We start from the raw sequence: 20,129 nt of genomic DNA, 5'->3' as shown, positions 1-20,129 counted from the left end.
AACATATTCTGCTGCATATATAGATTGGACTCTTATAGATAATGCCCCCGCCCAGGGGCCTTATCACGCTAGCTTAGAGCATCTTCAACCAGACTTACTTAATTTGACCCCATGTATGTCTGAGGACGCATCGGTGGATAGGAGCGGCTCAAGAGAGCTCCTATTGGACGCTCTTTGCGTCAAAGTGGTGGCCAGACGCACAGGTGCAGCTCGACTGGGCCGGCCCATGAAGCTTCACCGCGGGACAAAAAATGGCAAAAAGAGAAGTCAGGCGCAACGAGGATTCGAACTTGCGACCAAGTGCGAGCGACCGCGGACACGTCGCCAGCAGACTAGACTAGCACAGTTGGTTAAAGTGCAGCGCATGCTTTAAAGAACTAAACCTGACTTGTGCACTGTAGCGAACAGGAAACGATTGCTGTAGTGAACCCAAAATTACTTGTTGTATTGATTTGTTTTAAAGTATAGTTTCTTCGAATGTGTCTCTTTAAAAAAGTGCGCACATTTTTTGAATTCATGAAAAAATAGAGACAAGAAAGTTTTTCGAATATGTGAACAAAAAAATTGAAAAGTCAGAAATTGTTTTTGTGATAACGTGAACAATTTTTTGAATTTGTTAACAAATTATGAAATTCCGAACAAATTTGAAACCGTGTGAACAAATTATGAAATTCTAAAGAAATTTGTAACCGTGAACATTTTTTGAATTTGTGAACAAATTATGAAATTCCAAACAAATTTGAAACCACGAACACTTTTTGAATTTGTGAACAAAAAATTGAAAAATGGAATATTTCGTGATATTCTGAAGAAAAATTCAAACAGGGAACATTTTTTGAACTGGTGAACAAAAAAATTAAAAATGGAAAATTTCGTGAAAGTATGAACACAAGTTTATAACCACAAACATTTTTCAAAATTCTTGAACATTTTTAAAATGTCTATCCAAATTTTGAAACGTGAACAATTTTTGAAAATGCGAATAATTTTTTGAAAAACACGAACAATTTTCGAAAATTGGGAACAAATGTGAAATTCCAAAACTATTTTGAAAATTTGAACAAATTTGAAAACACGAACATTTTTTGAAAATCACGAGCAAATTTTGAAAGAGGGAACAAATGTGAAATTCCAAAACTTTTTGAAAATCTGAACAAATTTGAAAACACGAACATTTTCTGAAAATCATGAACAAATTTTGAAACACCGGACACATTTTGAAACATGAACAAATTTTGTACATTTTTTGAAAAGCACGGAATGTTATTTGAAACCTGAACAAAAAAATCAAACATGTTTTATAAAAAGCCGAATAAAGTATGAAATATATTGAACTTTTTTGAAGTTGCGATATTTCTAAAACAAAAATAAAAGAAAGAAAGAAACAGGAAAACAAAAAACGAAAAAACGTGAAAGAAAGAAACATATAATAGCAGGCCTCTTTGCACTTATAGAACACTAGTGTTGTTATGGTCAAGTGGTTATACTCAAATCTCTAGAAGTGGGAGGTTTGAGGTCCAAATCCTCCCTCTCTTCACTTTTTTTAGCAATTTTCATCTATATGATGCATCCGACATGGGCCGGCCCACGAACGGTCAAGGGGTGTGCGGCAGGTCGACATTTTGCCGCAAAATGCGGCGGATAGGGAATTCTGTAGCGATTTTCATCTGTATGATGCATCCGACACGGGCCGGCCCACGAACGGTCAAGGGGTGTGCGGCAGGTCGGCATTTTGCCGCAAAATGCGGCGGATAGGGAATTCCGCGGCTCAACCCCCATTTGTCCGCTCGGGTAACAATGCTCCTCATTTACGAACCCTCAAATCCATACAAAGTTATGGAACATCGATCAACATATATGTAGATAGCATATATAGGACATAGTTCAAACATCGGATGACATAGGACAACAAAAGTTCAACAACGGCGTCATATACTACAACAAAGACAACAAACATCTCGTCCGATTCTGGAGGCATGCCGGCGAGGGCACGGGCGGCCCAAGTTTGTTGCTTCACGAGGATGTGGGCATGGGCTTCCCCCACGCCCTGTTCTTCGCGGTGCAGCACGGTCCAACTCCTACGCTGCCTTCAACTGCTAGTTCCGACTCCTACGCTGCCTTCAACCGCTAGTTCCCTGACATCAGGGGCGGAGCCAGGATGAAAACCAAGAGGGGGCAAAGATGTATATGTAATTTTTTCCGAAATATATATCGAACTAATGGCTAAATAATTAAAAAAAAAACCACACAACCATGCATTTAATGTGTAAGAAGCAAAATCACATACTTTCTTATAAGATAATGTTATCACACACATAATTAATTAATTATGATAAGTTCATTGCCAAAGTAAGAGTAAACTAACCACTTGAGGCACAATAACTTGAATATGTCTTTCCTTTTTGTTGGTATGCCCCTCATTTCTAGCCTTCAAGCCGCATGAAGAAGAAATATGTTTGAATATAGAGAGCATATAAACATTGACAGATAAACACCTCTCCATTAGCTTTCCTGTCAATGCCGAATAGTTTAAGGTTAAATAAATTGAGACCGTGAAGGAAGAATATTACTATAGATTTTATTTTACTCCCATGTGTTCAAACTTATCCATATGGAATTATCACGGGAACCTAGATTCAATCAACCTAATTACCAATTTGTACATTATAATTTATACATGTGGATATTTGATACAATTCACTACCTTTTTGACATGGAAATCAGAATAAAATAATAATGGGGAAATTAGAAAGAAAAGAAGAGAGCTAAACCTTGGGCTTACCTTGATTGAATGATTGATTAGTACGGCTTCTACCTTGGGGATGGCGCATGGCGGGCCGGCTGGCTGGCGTGCGCAGTGCAGATCGAGGCTGATCGCCAAAGGGGCGAGGTGTATGTGCAGCCTAGAGCCACAGGCGGTGGCGCGGCGGTTACGGCTTGTAAAGGCGTCACGCGAGCACAGGCGACGAACACATCTGAAACTCCGAAAGACCTCGTACGTTTCTAGCAAATCGAGGATGGTCTCCTGGGCTTATAACCCTGTGTAATTTTCATAGACGGGCTTTCAACATACAGCAGGGGGAAAAAAAGGAAGTGGGGGCAAATAGCTTGGGCTGAGTGGGGGCAGCTCTGTATATTCTGGCCTGGTACACGTAAGCTGAAAAAAGGAGTGGGGGCATTCGCCCCCACAAGCTTGTACGTGCATTCGCCCCTGCCTGACATCCAAGGACTCGGACACGTGTTCGCATCCGAGTCCTTGGACGTCATCATTGGGTCCAGTTGAAGATGCTCCTAGGGCCGGTTCTGGCGCGTGCATGTCCCTGCTCCGATGGCAAGCAATAACGCAGGTTGACAAGTTCTAGAGAGAAAAATAATAGGTTTGACAGAAACGGACATCACACTGTCAATGGTGATATACATCAACGGAGTGGATCTGCATGTAACCTAACAGGTGAGCAGCTGCAACACTCCCTACTCACTGACCTGTCCTTTTGCACCCAAGCCCAATTCAAATTGAGCTCAACCACCAACAGCGGGATAGTGTATATATAAATTTTGCTCCTTATCAAAACAAAGACCAAACGGGATGTAGCTCGTGAAGCTGCATTTCTAGTCTTTCTGATCCTGGCAATCATCAGTACATTAACATGGCAGAAAATGTTCTTACATAACGGTTGCACTTGCAATGACAAAGACTGCCTTTTATCTTTATCTTCTTGTTTGCAGCACGACATATATTCACTATCAACTAGTATCAGCCCACATTTAGTTCAACATTTCAATGAAACTTTCTGCCACTTCTATAACATCTGTATGCAATTGCAGTTTATCTTCTTTTTCATCAAAAACCCGTTAAGCTACACCGCGGAACTGAACGATACCAACGTATTGCAGAACACGAGTGGTTCTGCTGTACTCTGAAGTCTGAACCACCTTTGGCTAAAAATCTGCACTTGTCACGCCTCTGGAATGGGGATCCTCGACAATTAGTTATCAACCATTGAACCACATGCATGGAACATTCAGCATCCACTCAGGATTACAAGACCAGCCTGTAGGGAAACTTGCAGTTTGGTCAGACTCGCTAGCCAGCATTAGGACAAGGGTCGGCAGATCTGAACCTCGGGTTCTGCTCAACACATAGTACCCAATCTTGACATAGTTGAGCATCACAGTATGATGGTACTGGCTGTCTCTGCTGTTATTTGTCCAGCCTCTAATGCTCCCATACTAGCAGCTAAGTAGTACTACATGATATTATTAGTGTTGTAATTTTCAGCAACCAAGTGTGTTTCATGTCGTACAGATGATTTGGAGCAAAAGCTACCTTACTAGCTGTAACTAATGCCTTTTGGTTTCTGGTGCAACCAGCTAATGAGCTAATGCCTTCCTTCACAATGCGGACTCGATCCAATTATTCACCAGTATTCTTGGCAGGAGCATGCTCCACCCTCAAAGCGAGGAAAGCAGCTCGAATACCTGAAGAGAAACACCCGATTGGCAATTGCAGAGACCATCTTCAGAAACGAGTGGCCGTCCCCACACACACCCTCAGGCTCTTCATCACCACAATCTCAACATCCACTGTGTTCAGCATAGAGAATGGTACGACGAGCTTCTCACTGTGAGTGCCGACCAACGGTACAGCTACCTTCTTGTCAAGCACTCTGTTTTCCCCCATTCCTGCTGTGCCATTCATCTTCTCCTTGACTATCTGCTCAAGTTCAATCACAAGCTCGTAAATTCTCTTCGCCCGTGGATGCGAGTGGTCGTCGTCCATTAACAGGTGAACTCTCCCCTTGTGTTCGAGGTAGCTACACCGGGCTCCTTCTTCAGCCCACGCTCCCTCATCATCGCCCGCACCCTTGCGACACCATCCTGTTGTCCACTGTCAGTGTACATGTTAGCCATGAGCACGTAGTAGCCCACATTGCTCGGTTCGAGCATAATAACATGCTTGAAAGCCTCCTCCCCTGTCTCCACATTTTTATGTATCTTGCACGCCCCAAGAAGGGCACCCCACACAGAACCGTCGGCTGGCATGGGCATCGATGAGATGAGCTCTCGTGCCTCCTCGAGACGGCCCGCCCGTCCAAGGAGGTCCACCATGCAGGCGTAGTGCTCCAGTGTAGGCCGCAGCCTGTAGGTGCTCTCCATTGCAAAGAAGTACTTGCACCCCTCTTCATACTTCCCGGCGTGGCTGCACACCGACAAGAGAGCGACCATTGCGACATTATCTGGCCGTATGCCTTCCGACACCATCCTTTGGAAGAGATTAATGGCCATGTCACCATGTCCATGCATGCCATACCCGGTGATCAGCGCCGTCCACGACATGATGCTCTTCTTGGGCATTTCGTCGAACAGCTGCTGCGCCTGGGGCAAGCTGCCGCAGCGTGCATGGAAGTTGATAAGCGCACTGCAGAGCTGCACATTGGCACGAAACCCCGGTAGTCTCTCCCGCACGTAGTGATCCACGCCCAGGCCAACACTACGGGCGGCAAGGTGTGCGCAGGAGGAGAGCACGCCCACCAGCGTCAGAGCATCTGGTTCCACACCGTGGCCACGCATGCGGCGGTAGAGATCGAGGGCGTCCACAGCAAGACCATTCTGTGCGTGGGTCGAGAGCACGGCGGTCCACGAGACGAGATCACGGGAGGCCAGCGGCATCTCGTCAAAAACCTGCCAAGCAAGAGCGGCGTTGCGGCGGCCGTACACAGATATGAGGCAGTTGGCCACGGTAGTCCCGGAGGCGAGTCCTGATCGAGCCGCGAGGGCATGAAGCTGCGGCACGACGGTGGTAGGAGCAGTCGGGAGTAACGCCAGGAGCGTGACTGCGTTGAAGCGGACGCCGGCCATGTGCACGCGCATACGGTGGAAGATGGCGAAGCAGGCGGGGGTGAGTGCGTGGAGCGCGCATCCGGAGATGACAGAGTTGAAGGCGGCGAGGACAGTGGCGGGAGGCGTGGACGCAGGGGGCATTTCGTCGAGCAGCTGCCGCGCGCAGCGGAGGAGGCCGAGGCGTGAGTAGGAAGAGAGCAGCGCGGTGAGGAGGTACGCGTCGGAGGCTGGGAGGAGGCCGCGCTTGGCAGCGAGCGCGTGTATCTGCGCGACGCCGGAGGGGAGGGAGAGCGCCGCGCAGCAGATGACCGCGGATGGCAGCGCCATGGCGTGCGGCGGCGGCGAAGGGTCGGCATGGCGTAGGACCGCAAGGGCCTCCCGGTGCCGTCGGAGGCGCGTCAGGGTGCACACCCGCGCGTACCATGGCACGGCGGGGTCAAATTCGCCGGCGACGGCGGCGGAGGTGGACTGCTCGGTCGCCTTGGCCTTAGTTGGGTGCGGAGGTGGAAGATGTTCAGGCATGAGGCATGTAGCCCATCGCTGGAAGTGGGGCCGGTTTGTCAGGCATTGGGCTACACGAATGCGTTCTTTCGGCTAGTGTTCGTCTGCCAAAAGTTTCAGAAAAATGGTGTGTACTCGAAAAGAAGAGTAAAATGCACTGATGATCATTGAACTTGTAGCGTACGCTTATTTTGGTCACTGTACTTCAGAATACAGTTATTACGATCACTATATACGTGTTGAGGTGATTATGTTGAGGTGATTATACAGTCATTGTTAGATTGTATAGTTTCATATTCCATCTATTTGACTGGTCAAACAATCCACATGGCACCTCCCCAGCTTGTTTTCTCTCTCTATCTATGCGGGGACTCATGTGTGTGGACGAAAAAAAGTGGAAAATAAAAATATGTACCCATGGAGAGTCGAACAGCAAACCTTTTTACATTGTTTAGGCATTCACGTGACACCCGTGCGACCTTTTCTAAACATATCATCATCGTGTATATACAGCGCTAGCCGTCAACATTGTACCAACCTCTCTTTCTCTTGTTAGCCCGATCTGTACATGCAAAATAAGAGTAATAACGCAAACTTTGAAAAAAAAAATGTACGGATAAAATCTAAAGATCATCTTTAACCATGCAAAGTCTATGATCATCATGTAGCAAACCACACTTACTCAGGTCTTTGTCGGGCCTCACTATGTGGGGTCGATGTTCATGTCGTCGTCCTTTGCGTACACCTCTGTGTCTTCATCCGCCGCATGCGCGTCCACCTCTGCCTCTGCGTGCATCTCCATGTTGTCATTCACCGTAACATGACCGGCTTCTGCGTTTAGTTCCGCGTCCACGACGTGTGCGTGCGCATCCACCTCCGCGTCCGTGTGCGCATCCAACATCGTCAGTCGCAGCTTGGCCGGCTGTTGCGTTTACCTGCGCGTCATCGTTCGCCGTACCTGGCCGACTTGACCGGCTGTTGCATGCACGCCCGTGTCCCCGTGCATGGCGTCCTTGTCCGCTGCACGTACACCTCCAAGACAGCCGGCACCACCGCCGGCACCGCCCACACGTATCATCGCCTTGCGCCCGGCGAGCATCAATCGGCCGTGTATGTAACGGTGCCAGCGGCCACCTCGACCGGCCGTAGAGTCTAATGGCTCCCACGTAAAACGAAAAATCCTAATGGCTGTCATATGAATGCCTGGACGATAAAAAAAGGTTTACTTCCTTCGATCAAACCCAAGGCGAGAGAGGTGCAGCTGGTTTGAGTACTGCCACATAAGTGCAATGTTTGTCGTTCGAATATGAATCGGTACAGAATTCTATTTTCCTTCTGCTTTTTGCTTGTTGCCACCCACTGACAAGTGAGACCCGCATAGGTAGAGAGAGAAACGAGCTGACGAGGTGCCATGTGGATTATTTGACCAGTCAAATAGATGAAATAGGGGGCTATACGATCTGGCAGTGACTATATAATCACCTCGACACGTATATAGTGATTGTATTGATTGTATTTTTAAATACAGTGATCAAAATGAGCGTATGCGACAAGTTCAATGACTACCAATGCATTTTACTCCGAAAAGAAAGCCTATTGGTTTTCTCTGAAGTCAAACGATGCATACTTTAATCGTTTTTGTAGGGAAAATCCACAACAACTATAACACCGAATAGAGATATATGACACGAAACCATATTTACCCGCAAAAATTGATATTAGGGCATCCCAACGCTATCCCCTAAAACAGACACACTATTCGTCCGCGGACCATGTCCGGACATGTCCACGGACAGGATACAGGAACTGTTCACCTAACCATGTCGCTTAAATAGGCATCAAATCTAGGCACCAGAGGTGGACAAGGCGGACCTACAGGACAAATCACATGGAACATGAGTGCATGTGGTCCAACTGACATTGGGCCAAGTGGACCTTCGCATGGTGTCTGTACTCCCGCAAAGCCCCGCCCGCTCCCCCCTCCGAGTTTGCTTCTGCTTTGGGGGGAAACGAACATGCGAAGTGGCCCACGGACATTTAGGGGACTGCATTGGATGGCAACATGTGTCAGGACCATATGATCCAAATGTTTTCGGAAGGTTTGAGGTACAACTTTGGATGCCCCTACTTTGGTATTGGAGCTCTTGATCATTTTTTCGGTGACCTTACAACATTTGAGTTCTGAAAAAGATGCCTTGTAATGTCAAAATACACTCAACCAATGCAAGTTTTGACAAACACATGTGCAAGCCATATAAATTAAGTTGTCTTTTTACTCCTAAGTTGTTTCTAGATATCATGAGTATTAAGATGAGTTTTGTAGGGATCAAGAGTTGTCTTGTTCCGGACCATATTAGAGCATGTAGCGACCCGACCTCAAACGGTCAAGCCTCTGTGTATATGTGCCATCTCTGGATCAGTATGCTGGCACACACAGTACATCAATGTATATATCAAAGTGCAATCATATGTATAAATAACGTAAAACTGATATATCCCTCATTAGTTTCAGAGAAACAATAAATCGGGTGTGGAGTCCCATCAACACCATCGGCAAGTAGAGTGTAGATCGTTACCCTGTATCGTAACTCTTACTCGTTGAATAAATCCTGCAACATGATAAGTTGCAGTTGTGTAGATCAGTACATCGAATGTACCTGCAAGATCACAATAAGAGAAAACAGATAATAAACTATTCTATACGCAATATGGCTTTGTGGCTCTGTGTCTGAGATTTTTGCGTAAAAGCTGGTTTTATTTTCCCTACATCAAAGGAATATCAGGAGTCTTCACTACGGATTTCTCTACTATGACATGGTTCTGCCAACCGATGTCTCATAACCCAAATCATCATAAGTTGCCCACAATTAAGTTATCAGTCCAGTGTTGAGAATTCCGGATAGATCCAACTCCAGAGGCTCAAACTGTTCATAACCGGGGACACGACTAATCGGTTAGGTTTTAACCCTCTGCAGAGGTTTGTACACTTTACCCGCAAGATTTGATCCCTCTTTTTACGTTCTCGCACTTCAGGGTGTTTGAGAACTAGGCGACTGAAACATGGTCTTCCGAAGAGTTCCCGTGACCACTGTTCGGTGCTCATCCAATCCTACCGTAGTTCTACATCTACTAGCACCGTCCCAGCCAGAGTCACAACTAAGGTCAACCAAGCCAGAGCCCATAGTGACTTGCGGTTGCACAGGTAAGTTTCCGGGCATGAAGTATTCTTCCGTCTCTTTGAGTCTGGGTGAAGCTTTCCGCAAGATGTCATGGCGCTTCTCCATGCACCCCGGCCATCCACTGGTTTCTCCAGGTGCCCATCAATCGTCCTCCACCCAGTAGTGCGTATTGAATTCTTGTCTCGAGTCTTGAGGTCTTGAAGATGCAGTCCTTGCAGATGCCATCATGAAGTTGTCGTCATTGACGTCGAGTCCTTAATTCTCACACCACTCCCGAGAACTCATACCAAACCCTATCTACATTGGTGTAGCATTAAAACTAAATAACGTCCCGGGCTTGGTAACTGGGAGATGGGTTCCTACCTCATGCATTCTAATCAACTACAAGAAATCAATATCACAACTAGAGGGATTATTGAAAAGGTGCTACTACATGCAAATAAAACATAGGTATGAAAAACATGGTCAAAGTGAACTTGCCTGGTAAGTTGATGAAGATTACAATGCTCTCACAAAACTTGATAGAACTATTCGTCACTCTCCGAAGAAAATCTATACAAGTCAAACATAGCATTCACATAAGCAATCATTCTAGCAAGCAATACAAACACTCAAAATAACCATTAAAACAAAACAAATAAAAACTCAATAATAAAACTCCAACAAATTCCAAAGAAGCTTCAAATAAAACTAGAAAGAAAAACTACTAATGAAAATCTATGACTTTGCTACAAACATCTAACATAGTTTTGCCCTAAGTAAAAACTTAACAGCAATTAAAACACTAAACTAATAAGTTAACAAGAAACAAAAAGTAAAGCAACAAAGTTAACAGAAAGTATTTTTCATAAAATTTTATTTGCAAAAATAAACAAATAAAAAGCTTTTATGAAACACTAACTATGACCTATACAAGTTTTCATACAAAACTAAATAAAATAAGTTTTTTTAAATAAAAAATAAAATATTCTTTTGTTGACTAACAGAAACAAAAACTAAATTTTTCAAGAGTGACAAAAACAAATAATTTAAAACTAATAAAACAATAAAGAAAAGACTAAAACAAAATTAGAACTAAAATAGTACTATTTTGCCTAAAACTCTAATTTAAAGTAAACTAAAAATGAATCACTATATGCTAATGGATAGACAAAACAATAACAAAATCGTGGAAAAAAGAATCAATCAAAAATACTTTATAAAACTCAAACTAGAGCCAAAATAGTGTTTGAAGCATATTCAAAATAATACAAATTTAAACTACTCAAATTTGAAAACTAAGTACACAAACAGAAATTTCATCAAATTTTTGACACAATGCAGAAAGAATCACTCAATTTGGATCTAAAACATAGAAGTTATAAGAAATCTAAAATTGAAACTATTTCTATTTTTAAAACCGAAACGAAAATAAACTAAAAAACAATCTGGGACTAGCTACGCGTCGGGCTGCTACCTTCGTGATGATCTTTCTTGGACCAAAAGCAAACCAGAAGACTTGGAGATGAAGTTGGAGACGTAACAAGGAGGCCACGAGGCAGGAGGGCGCGCCAAGGGGGGGGGGGGGGTAGGCGCGCCCCCACCCTCGTGGGCCCCTCGAATCTCCACTGACCTAGTTCTTTTGCCTCTATATACTCTTATACCCTAAAAACATCAGGGGGAGCCACAAGACCACTTTTCCACCACCGTAACCTTCTGTATCCGTGAGATCCCATCTTGGGGCCTTTTCCGGCATCCTGCCGAAGCGGGAATCGATCATGGAGGGCTTCTACATCAACACCATAACCTCTCCGATGAAGCGTGAGTAGTTTACCACAAACCTTCGGGTCCATAGTTATTAGCTAGATGGCTTCTTCTCTCCCTTTGATTCTCAATACAAAGTTCTCCTCGATGTTCTTGGAGATCTATTCGATGTAATATTCTTTTGCGGTGTGTTTGCCGAGATCCGATGAATTGTGGATTTATGATCAAGATTATCTATGAATATTATTTAGTTCTTCTCTGAATTCTTATATGCATGATTCGATATCTTTGCAAGTCTCTTCGAATTTTTGGTTTAGTTTGGCCTACTAGATTGATCTTTCTTGCCATGGGAGAAGTGCTTAGCTTTGGGTCTTGCGGTGTCCTTTCCCAGTGGCAGTAGGGGCAGCAAGGCACGTATTGTATTGTTGCCATCGAGGATAAAAAGATGGGGTTTTCATCATATTGCTTGAGTTAATTCCTTTACATCATGTCATCTTGCTTAATGTGTTACTCCGTTCTTTACGAACTTAATACTCTAGATGCATGCTGGATAGCGGTCGATGTGTGGAGTAATAGTAGTAGATGCAGGCAGGAGTCGGTCTACTTGACACGGACGTGATGCCTATGTTCATGATCATTGCCTTAGTTGTCATCATAATTATGCACTTTTCTATCAATTTCTCGACAGTAATTTGTTCACCCACCGTAATACATGCTATCTCGAGAGAAGCCACTAGTGAAACCTATGGCCCCCGGGTCTCTTTTCCATATTATTGAATCTCGTTTACATCTTGCTAGTTTCTGATCTACAGTTTGCAATCTTTACTTGCCAATCTATATATCAAAAATACCAAAAAAAATTACTTTATTATCTCTATCAGATCTCACTTTTGCGAGTGACCGTGAAGGGATTGACAACCCTTTATCGCGTTGGTTGCAAGTTCTTGATTGTTTGTGCAGGTATTTGGTGACTTGTGCGTTGTCTCCTACTGAATTGATACCTTGGTTCTCTAAGCTGAGGGAAATACTTACGCTACTTTGCTGCATCACCCTTTCCTCTTCAAGGAAAAACCAACGCAAACTCAAGAGGTAGCAAGAAGGATTTATGGCGCCGTTGCCGGGGAGATCTTCACTAAGTCAAGCCATACCAAGTACCCATCATAAACTCTTCTCCCTTGCATTACGTTATTTGCCATTCGCCTCTCGTTTTCCTCTCCCTCACTTCTAAAATGATTTTTGAAAACCTTTGCCTTTTCTTCGCCCTCCTTCCGTTCGATCCTATGTTTGCTTGTGTCTCCATGTGCCTTCTATGTGCTTGCATCTTTGCTTGCTAAAATACTATTGATATGGATCCACTAAAAGTGTTCTACTTGGATCATCTTCGATCCTTATGCGCTTGTGCTGAAACCCTAACTAGCCTAGTTGATGGGAAATCTTTAGATGAGCATGCTCATTTTGTGTGTCACCATTTGTCTGAAAAAGGGCGACTCTTATGGGATCAAATAAATAGATTGCTGTGTTATGCTTGGAATCGTTGTGAAATTTATGATTTTACTTGTTGCTCTAAGAACCCTAAAAAAACACCTTCCCTACCTATGTGAGTTTAATTATAATGGACTCTTATCTTCTTATGCAAAGGGTGTTTTATAGTTACTATGATATCGAACAAACTGAAGAATTTGTTGCTTTTAAGGGTGCTTATGAAGTTGCTTCTTTGATTGAAAGGTATGATATTACTCTCTACGAATCTGAAAATTTTGACATACTTAAATATTGCTATGAAAACTATGCTCATAATGTCTGTGTCAAAGAATTTATTGAGAGAATGACCGTTGCTTTGGAAGAAAATAATGATATGCATGAATCTATAGATAATTATGATCCAGATGATTTGATTGAAATATCCCTTGATGAACATGATGCTTGCTATTCTTGTGGCCATGATGCCAATATTTATGGAGATGAATTTGCTATAGTCCCTTATGCTAAACATGAGATTGTTGCTATTGCACACATACTTGATAGTTCTTTCGATGAAAAGCATGATTGCAATGATGTTATTATAAATTATCTTAATGTCAATTGTGCTAATGATATGCAAAAACTCAAGCTTGGGGATGCTAGTTTTGCTATGACTACAATTTGTTGCAATGATCATGATTGGGGTGATTCTTCTTATGATCTTAAAAAATTATTTAAACCCCATGATGAATATGAGATTGATAATAATGTTTGCAATAATATTGAAAGTGGGTTTGGAAGAGTGTCAACTTTAGATCCCACACATTTGGAGAATGTTGAACCTTATGAAATTTTTGATAAAAGTGGGTTTGGAGAAGTCATGACTTTAGTTAATGTTAATCCCACTATTTTGGAAGAGTGTCAAACGCATGTGGATTGTGTTGAAAATATTTTTTGTGATATCTATTTTGTTGAATTTGCTTATGATCCCACATGTAATTATTATGAGAGAGGAAAATGTGGATGTAGAAATTTTCATGTTGCTAAATTACCTCTCGTTATATTGAGATTGCTATTGTTTCTTTCCGCTTCCTTGCATATGCTAGTTTTTGCTCGCGATTATAATTTGTTTGCCTATAAGATGCCTATGCATAGGAAGTATGTTAGACTTAGATATTTTTTCACGTGTTTCATGATGCTCTCTTTGCGCTTCAATTCTTGTCTTTCATGTGAGCATCAACGAAATTATCAATGCCTAGCTAGGGGCTTTAAACGATAGCGCTTGTTGGGAGGCAACCCAATTTTATTTTTGTTCTTTGCTTTTTGCTCCTGTTTAGTAATAAATAATTCATCTAGCTTCTGTTTAGATGTGGTTTTATGTTTCAGTGTTTGTGCCAAGTAGAAACTTTGGGAAGACTTGGGTGAAGTCTTTGCGATCTTGCTGTAAAAAACAGAAACTTTTGCGCTCACGAGAATAGCTGTCATTTTTTACAGAAGAGTGATTTTAGGTTGATTCTTTTTGAAGAAGATTAATAGACAAATTACTCACGTTCACCAATTTATTTCAAAAATTTTGGAGTTACAAAAGTATTCGAAACTTACAGATTACTATAGACTGTTCTGTTTTGTACAGATTCTTTTTTTCGTGTGTTGTTTGCTTATTTTGATGAATATATGAGTAGTATAGGGGGGTATGAACAATAGAGAAGTTGAAATATAGTAGGTTTAACACCAATATAAATAAATAATGAGTTCATTACAGTACCTTAAAGTGGTGGTCTATTTTCTTATACTAACGGAGCTCATGAGATTTTCTGTTGAAGTTTTGTGTTGTGAAGTTTTCAAGTTTTGTGTAAAGATTTGATAGATTTTGGAATAAGGAGTGGCAAGAGACTAAGCTTTGGGATGCCCAAGGCATCCCAAGGTAGAATTCAAGGACAACCAAAAGCCTAAGCTTGGGGATGCCCCGGAAGGCATCCCCTCTTTCGTCTTCATCTATCGATAACTTTACTTGAGGCTATATTTTTATTCACCGCATGATATGTGTTTTTCTTGGAGCGTCTTGTATGATTTGATTCTTTGCTTTTTAGTTTACCACAATCATCCTTGTTGTACACACCGTTTGGGAGAGACACACATGAATCATGATTTATTAGAATACTCTATGTGCTTTACTTATATCTTTTGAGCTAGACAATATTGCTCTAGTGCTTCACTTGTATCTTTTTAGAGCATGGCGGTGGTTTTATTTTATAGAAATTGTTGATCTCTCATGCTTCACTTATATTATTTTGGGAGTCTTTTAGAACAGCATAGTAATTTGCTTTGGTTATAAAATTAGTCCTAATATGATGGGCATCCAAGATGGGTATAATAAAAACTTTCATATAAAGTGTATTGAATACTATGAGAAATTTGATTCTTTATGATTGTTTTGAGATATGAAGATGGTGATATTAGAGTCATGCTAGTAGAGTAGTTGTGAATTTGAGAGATACTTGTGTTAAAGTTTGTGATTCCCGTAGCATGCACGTATGGTGAACCTTTATGTGATGAAGTTGGAGCATGATTTATTTAGTGATTGTCTTCCTTATGAGTGGCGGTCGGGGACGAGCGATGGTATTTTCCTACCAATCTATCCCCCTAGGAGCATGCGTGTAGTACTTAGTTTCGATAACTAATTGATACGTCTCCAACGTATCTATAATTTTTTATTGTTCCATGCTATTATATTACCTGTTTTGGATGTCTATGGGCTTTATTTTACACATTTATATCATTTTTGGGACTAACCTACTAACCGGAGGCCCAGCCCGTATTGCTGTTTTTTTGCCTATTTTAGTATTTCGAAAAAAGGAATATCAAACGGACTCCAAACGGAGTGAAACCTTCGGGAGCGTGATTTTTGGAACGAACGTGATCTAGAGAGCATGGAGTGCAAGTCAAGAAGCAGCCGAGGCGGCCACGAGATAGGAGGGCGCCCCCCCCCCCCCCGCTGTAGGGCGCTCCCCCTGTCTCATGGGCCCCTCGGGCGGCCACCGACGTACTTCTTCCTCCTATATATACCTACGTACCCCGAAAACATCCGAGAGCAAGACGAAACACAATTTCCACCACCGTAACCTTCTGTATTCGCGAGATCCCATCTTGGAGCCTTCGCCGATTCTCTGCCGGAGGGGGAATCGACCACGGAGGGCCTCTAAATCAACATCCTTGCCCCTTCGATGAGTTGTGAGTAGTTTATCACAGACCTACGGGTCCATAGTTATTAGCTAGATGGCTTCTTCTCTCTTTTTGAATCTCAATACAATGTTCTCCTCCTCTCTTGTGGAGATCTATTTGATGTAATCTCTTTTTGTAGTGTGTTTGTCGAGATCCGATGAATTGTGGGTTTATGATCAAGTTTATCTATGAATAATATTTGAATCTTCTCTGAATTCTTTTATGTATGATTGAGTTATCTTTGCAAGTCTCTTCGAATTATCAGTTTGGTTTGGCCTACTAGATTGATCTTTCTTGCCATGGGAGAAGTGCTTAGCTTTGGGTTCAATCTTGCTGTGTCCTTACCCAATGACAGAAAGGGTTGTAAGGCACGTATTGTATTGTTTCCATCGAGGATAACAAGATGGGGTTTATATCATATTGCTTGAGTTTATCCCTCTACATCATGTCATCTTGCTTAATGCGTTACTCTGTTCTCATGAACTTAATACTCTAGATGCAGACAGGAGTCAGACGATGTGTGGAGTAATAGTAGTAGATGCAGGCAGGAGTCGGTCTACTTGTTATGGACGTGATGCCTATATACATGATCATGCCTAGATAATCTCATAATTATTCGCTTTTCTATCAATTGCTCGATAGTAATTTGTTCACCCACCGTAATACTTATGCTATCTTGAGAGAAGCCTCTAGTGAATCTTATGGCCCTCGGGTCTATCTCCTATCATATTTGCTTCCAATCTACTTTTATTTGCATCTTTACTTTTTGCATCTATATTATAAAATACCAAAAATATATTTATCTTATCTTACTATCTTTATTAGATCTCACTTTTGCAAGTGGCCGTGAAGGGATTGACAACCCCTTTATCGCGTTGGTTGCGAGTTCTCAGTTTGTTTGTGTAGGTGCGTGGGACTTTTGAGGAGCCTCCTACTGGATTGATACCTTGGTTCTCAAAAACTGAGGGAAATACTTACGCTACTATTGCTGCATCACCCTCTCCTCTTCGAGGAAAACCAACGCAAGCTCAAGACGTAGCAAGAAGGATTTCTGGCGCTGTTGCCGGGGAGGCCTTCGCTCAAGTCAAGACATACCAAGTACCCATCACAAACTCATCTCCCTCACATTTACATTATTTGCCATTTGCCTCTCGTTTTCCTCTCCCCCACTTCACCTTTGCCATTTTATTCGCCCTCTCTTTCCCAATCTCCTCCTCTCTTTTTCGCTTGCCTTTTTCCGTTTGCCTTGTCGTTATGGCTAGCTCAGTTTTTACCCCTTCGTCCCCCGATTTTGAAGTTCTCCACTTCAAACAAAGACAAGGTGAAAATTTAAAAGATGCTTGGTTTAGGATGTTAGAATCTTATCGTAGTTGTGCCCTAGAAGGAGATTTCAAGATTTTAATTCACAATTTTTACATTGGGTTAATCTTACCCCACAAATAACTCCTTGATGTTGCCGCAGAAGGGGAATTTATTGAAACTGATCCTAGTTCCGCTTATGAAATTTTAGAGGGGATAGTAGGAATACTTCCCCGACAAGAAAGATCATCTTTATCTCTTGAAGGAACCCAAATTTTAGAGAAACTTCTTGAATTGCAAAAACTTGTTGAACCTTTTAAGAATATTGTTGCAAGTATCAACCGCATGAATAATTTGATCACACTTTACAATAAGCGGTTGGATGCCTTAGATCTTAGAATCTCTGAGCATTAAGGGAAATTCAAAGAGCCTCCCGGACTTGAGCATAACCCCATTAAAAAGATGAGTGCCAAAGATGGCACTACTTAGATCTATCTTCGCTTTTATGCCTAGCTAGGGGCGTTAAACGATAGCGCTAGTTGGGAGGCAACCCAATTTTCTTTGTGTTCTTTGTTTTTGTTCCTGTTTAGTAATAAATTTTGCATCTAGTTTCTGTTTAGATGTGTTTTCATGTTTTATTTAGTGTTTGTGCCAAGTAGAACCTATAGGATAAACTATGATGATAGTTGATTTGATTCTACTGAAAAATAGAAACTTTGTGCTCACGAGAAAACAATCAATAAATCACAGAAACGAGATTTTGCATCGATTCTTTTTGCTTCTGATCAATAAACAAATTTTCCAGTACGTCCTATTTTTGTAGGATTTTTAGAGTTCCAGAAGTTTGCGTTAGTTACAGATTGCTACAGACTGTTCAGTTTTTGACAGATTCTGTTTTTCGTGTGTTGTTTGCTTATTTTGATGCATCTATGGATAGTAAAATAGTTTATAAACCATAGAGAAGTTGGAATACAGTAGGTTTAACACCAAAATAAATAAAGGATGAGTTCATTACAGTACCTTATGTGGTGGTTTTGTTTTCTTTCACTAACGGAGCTTATAAGATTTCCTGTTGAGTTTTGTGTTGTGAAGTTTTCAAGTTTTGGGTAAAGCTTTTATGGACTATGGAATAAAGGGTGGCAAGAGCCTAATCTTGGGGATGCCCAAGGCACCCCAAGATATTCAAGGATTGCCAAAAGCCTAAGCTTGGGGATGCCCCGGGAAGGCATCCCCTCTTTCGTCTTTGTTCATTGGTAACTTTACTTGGAGCTATATTTTTATTCGCCACATGATATGTGTTTTGCTTGGAGCGTCGTGTATTATATTATTTTTTGCTTTTTAGTTTACCACAATCATCCTTGCTGTACACACCTTTTTGGAGAAGCCTATTTGATTAGAATTTGCTAGAATACTCTATGTGCTTCACTTATATCTTTCGAGCTTGATAGTTTTTGCTCTAGTACTTCACTTATATCTTTTAGAGCACGGCGGTGGCTTAATTTTGAAGAAATTATTAGTCTCTCATGCTTCACTTATATTATTTTGAGAGTCTTTTAGAACAGCATGGTATTTGCTTTGGTTACAAATTTGGTCCTAGAATGATGAGCATCCAAGTTGGGTATAATAAAAACTATCATAGAGAAATACTTTTGTTGAAGTTGGCAAGTCCCGTAGCATGCACGTATGGTAAAAGTTGTGTGACAAAATTATTGCATGAGGTGCTCCTTTGATTGTCTTCCTTATGAGTGGCAGTCGGGGACGAGCGATGGTCTTTTCCTACCAATCTATCCCTCTTGGGACATGCGTAGTAGTACTTTGCTTCGAGGGCTAAGTAGACTTTTGCAATAAGTATATGAGTTCTCTATGACTAATGTGAGTCCATGGATATACGCACACTCATCCTTCCACTTTGCTAGCTTTTCTTATTACCGCGCAACTCTCGCCGGTATTGAACCCATTATTTACCTTCCTCAAAACAGCTACCATACCTACCTATTATGGCATTTCCATAGCCATTCCGAGATATATTGCCATGCAACTTTCCACCGTTCCGTTTATTATGACATGTTTCATCATTGTCATATTGCTCTTTGCATGATCATGTAGTTGACATCGTATTTGTGGCAAAGCCACCTCCATAATTTTCATACATGTCACTCTTGATTCATTGCATATCCCGGTACACCGCCGGAGGCATTCACATAGAGTCATATCTTGTTCTAGCTTTGAGTTGTAATTTTTGAGTTGTAAATCCATAAAATTGTGATGATCTTCATTATTAGAGCATTGTCCTGGTGAGGAAAGGATGATGAAGACTATGATTCCCCCACAAGTCGGGATGAGACTTCGGACTTTACAAAAAGAAAAAAAGAAAAAAAAGAAAAAAGAGAAAGGCCAAAAAGAAAAAAAATAGGCCAAAGAAAAAAAAAGAGAAAAAGAAAAAAAGGAAGAAAGAAAAAATAATGAGAGAAAAAGAGAGAAGGGACAATGCTACTATCTCTTTTTCCACACTTGTGCTTCAAAGTAGCACCATGATCTTCATGATAGAGAGTCTCATATGTTGTCACTTTCATATACTAGTGGGAATTTTTCATTATAGAACTTGGCTTGTATATTCTAATGATGGGCTTCCTCAAAACGCCCTAGGTCTTCGTGAGCAAGCAAGTTGGATGCACGCCCACTTAGTTTCTTTTTGTTGAGCTTTCATATATTTATAACTCTAGTGCATCCGTTGCATGGCAATCCCTACTCACTCACATTGATATCTATTGATGGGCATCTCCATAGCCCGTTGATACGCCTAGTCGATGTGAGACTATCTTCTCCCTTTTTGTCCTTACAACCACGACCATTTACCACCATAGTGATATGTCCATGGCTTGC

At 41.8% G+C, this 20,129-nt stretch overlaps 1 long non-coding RNA gene and 1 pseudogene across 1 annotated transcript; both read right to left on the bottom strand.

Annotated features, from left to right (window-relative positions):
• Positions 1-1,897: 1,897 nt before the first annotated feature.
• LOC123042204 (uncharacterized) lies at positions 1,898-2,983 on the bottom strand. Its single transcript, XR_006418727.1, has 3 exons — positions 2,783-2,983; positions 2,366-2,511; positions 1,898-2,135 (listed from the first exon to the last, which is right to left on the bottom strand). It is a non-coding gene; the product is annotated as an uncharacterized lncRNA (long non-coding RNA).
• Positions 2,984-3,418: 435 nt separating this feature from the next.
• On the bottom strand, positions 3,419-6,384 carry LOC123046842 (putative pentatricopeptide repeat-containing protein At3g11460, mitochondrial; annotated as a pseudogene).
• Between the last annotated feature and the right edge of the window lie 13,745 nt (positions 6,385-20,129).

This window comes from Triticum aestivum, chromosome 2B (genome assembly GCF_018294505.1).
Source record: "Triticum aestivum cultivar Chinese Spring chromosome 2B, IWGSC CS RefSeq v2.1, whole genome shotgun sequence".
Classification (NCBI taxonomy): Eukaryota; Viridiplantae; Streptophyta; class Magnoliopsida; order Poales; family Poaceae; genus Triticum; species Triticum aestivum.
Note: the sequence above shows the minus strand (reverse complement) of the source record. Positions and strands in the feature narration are given on the sequence as shown.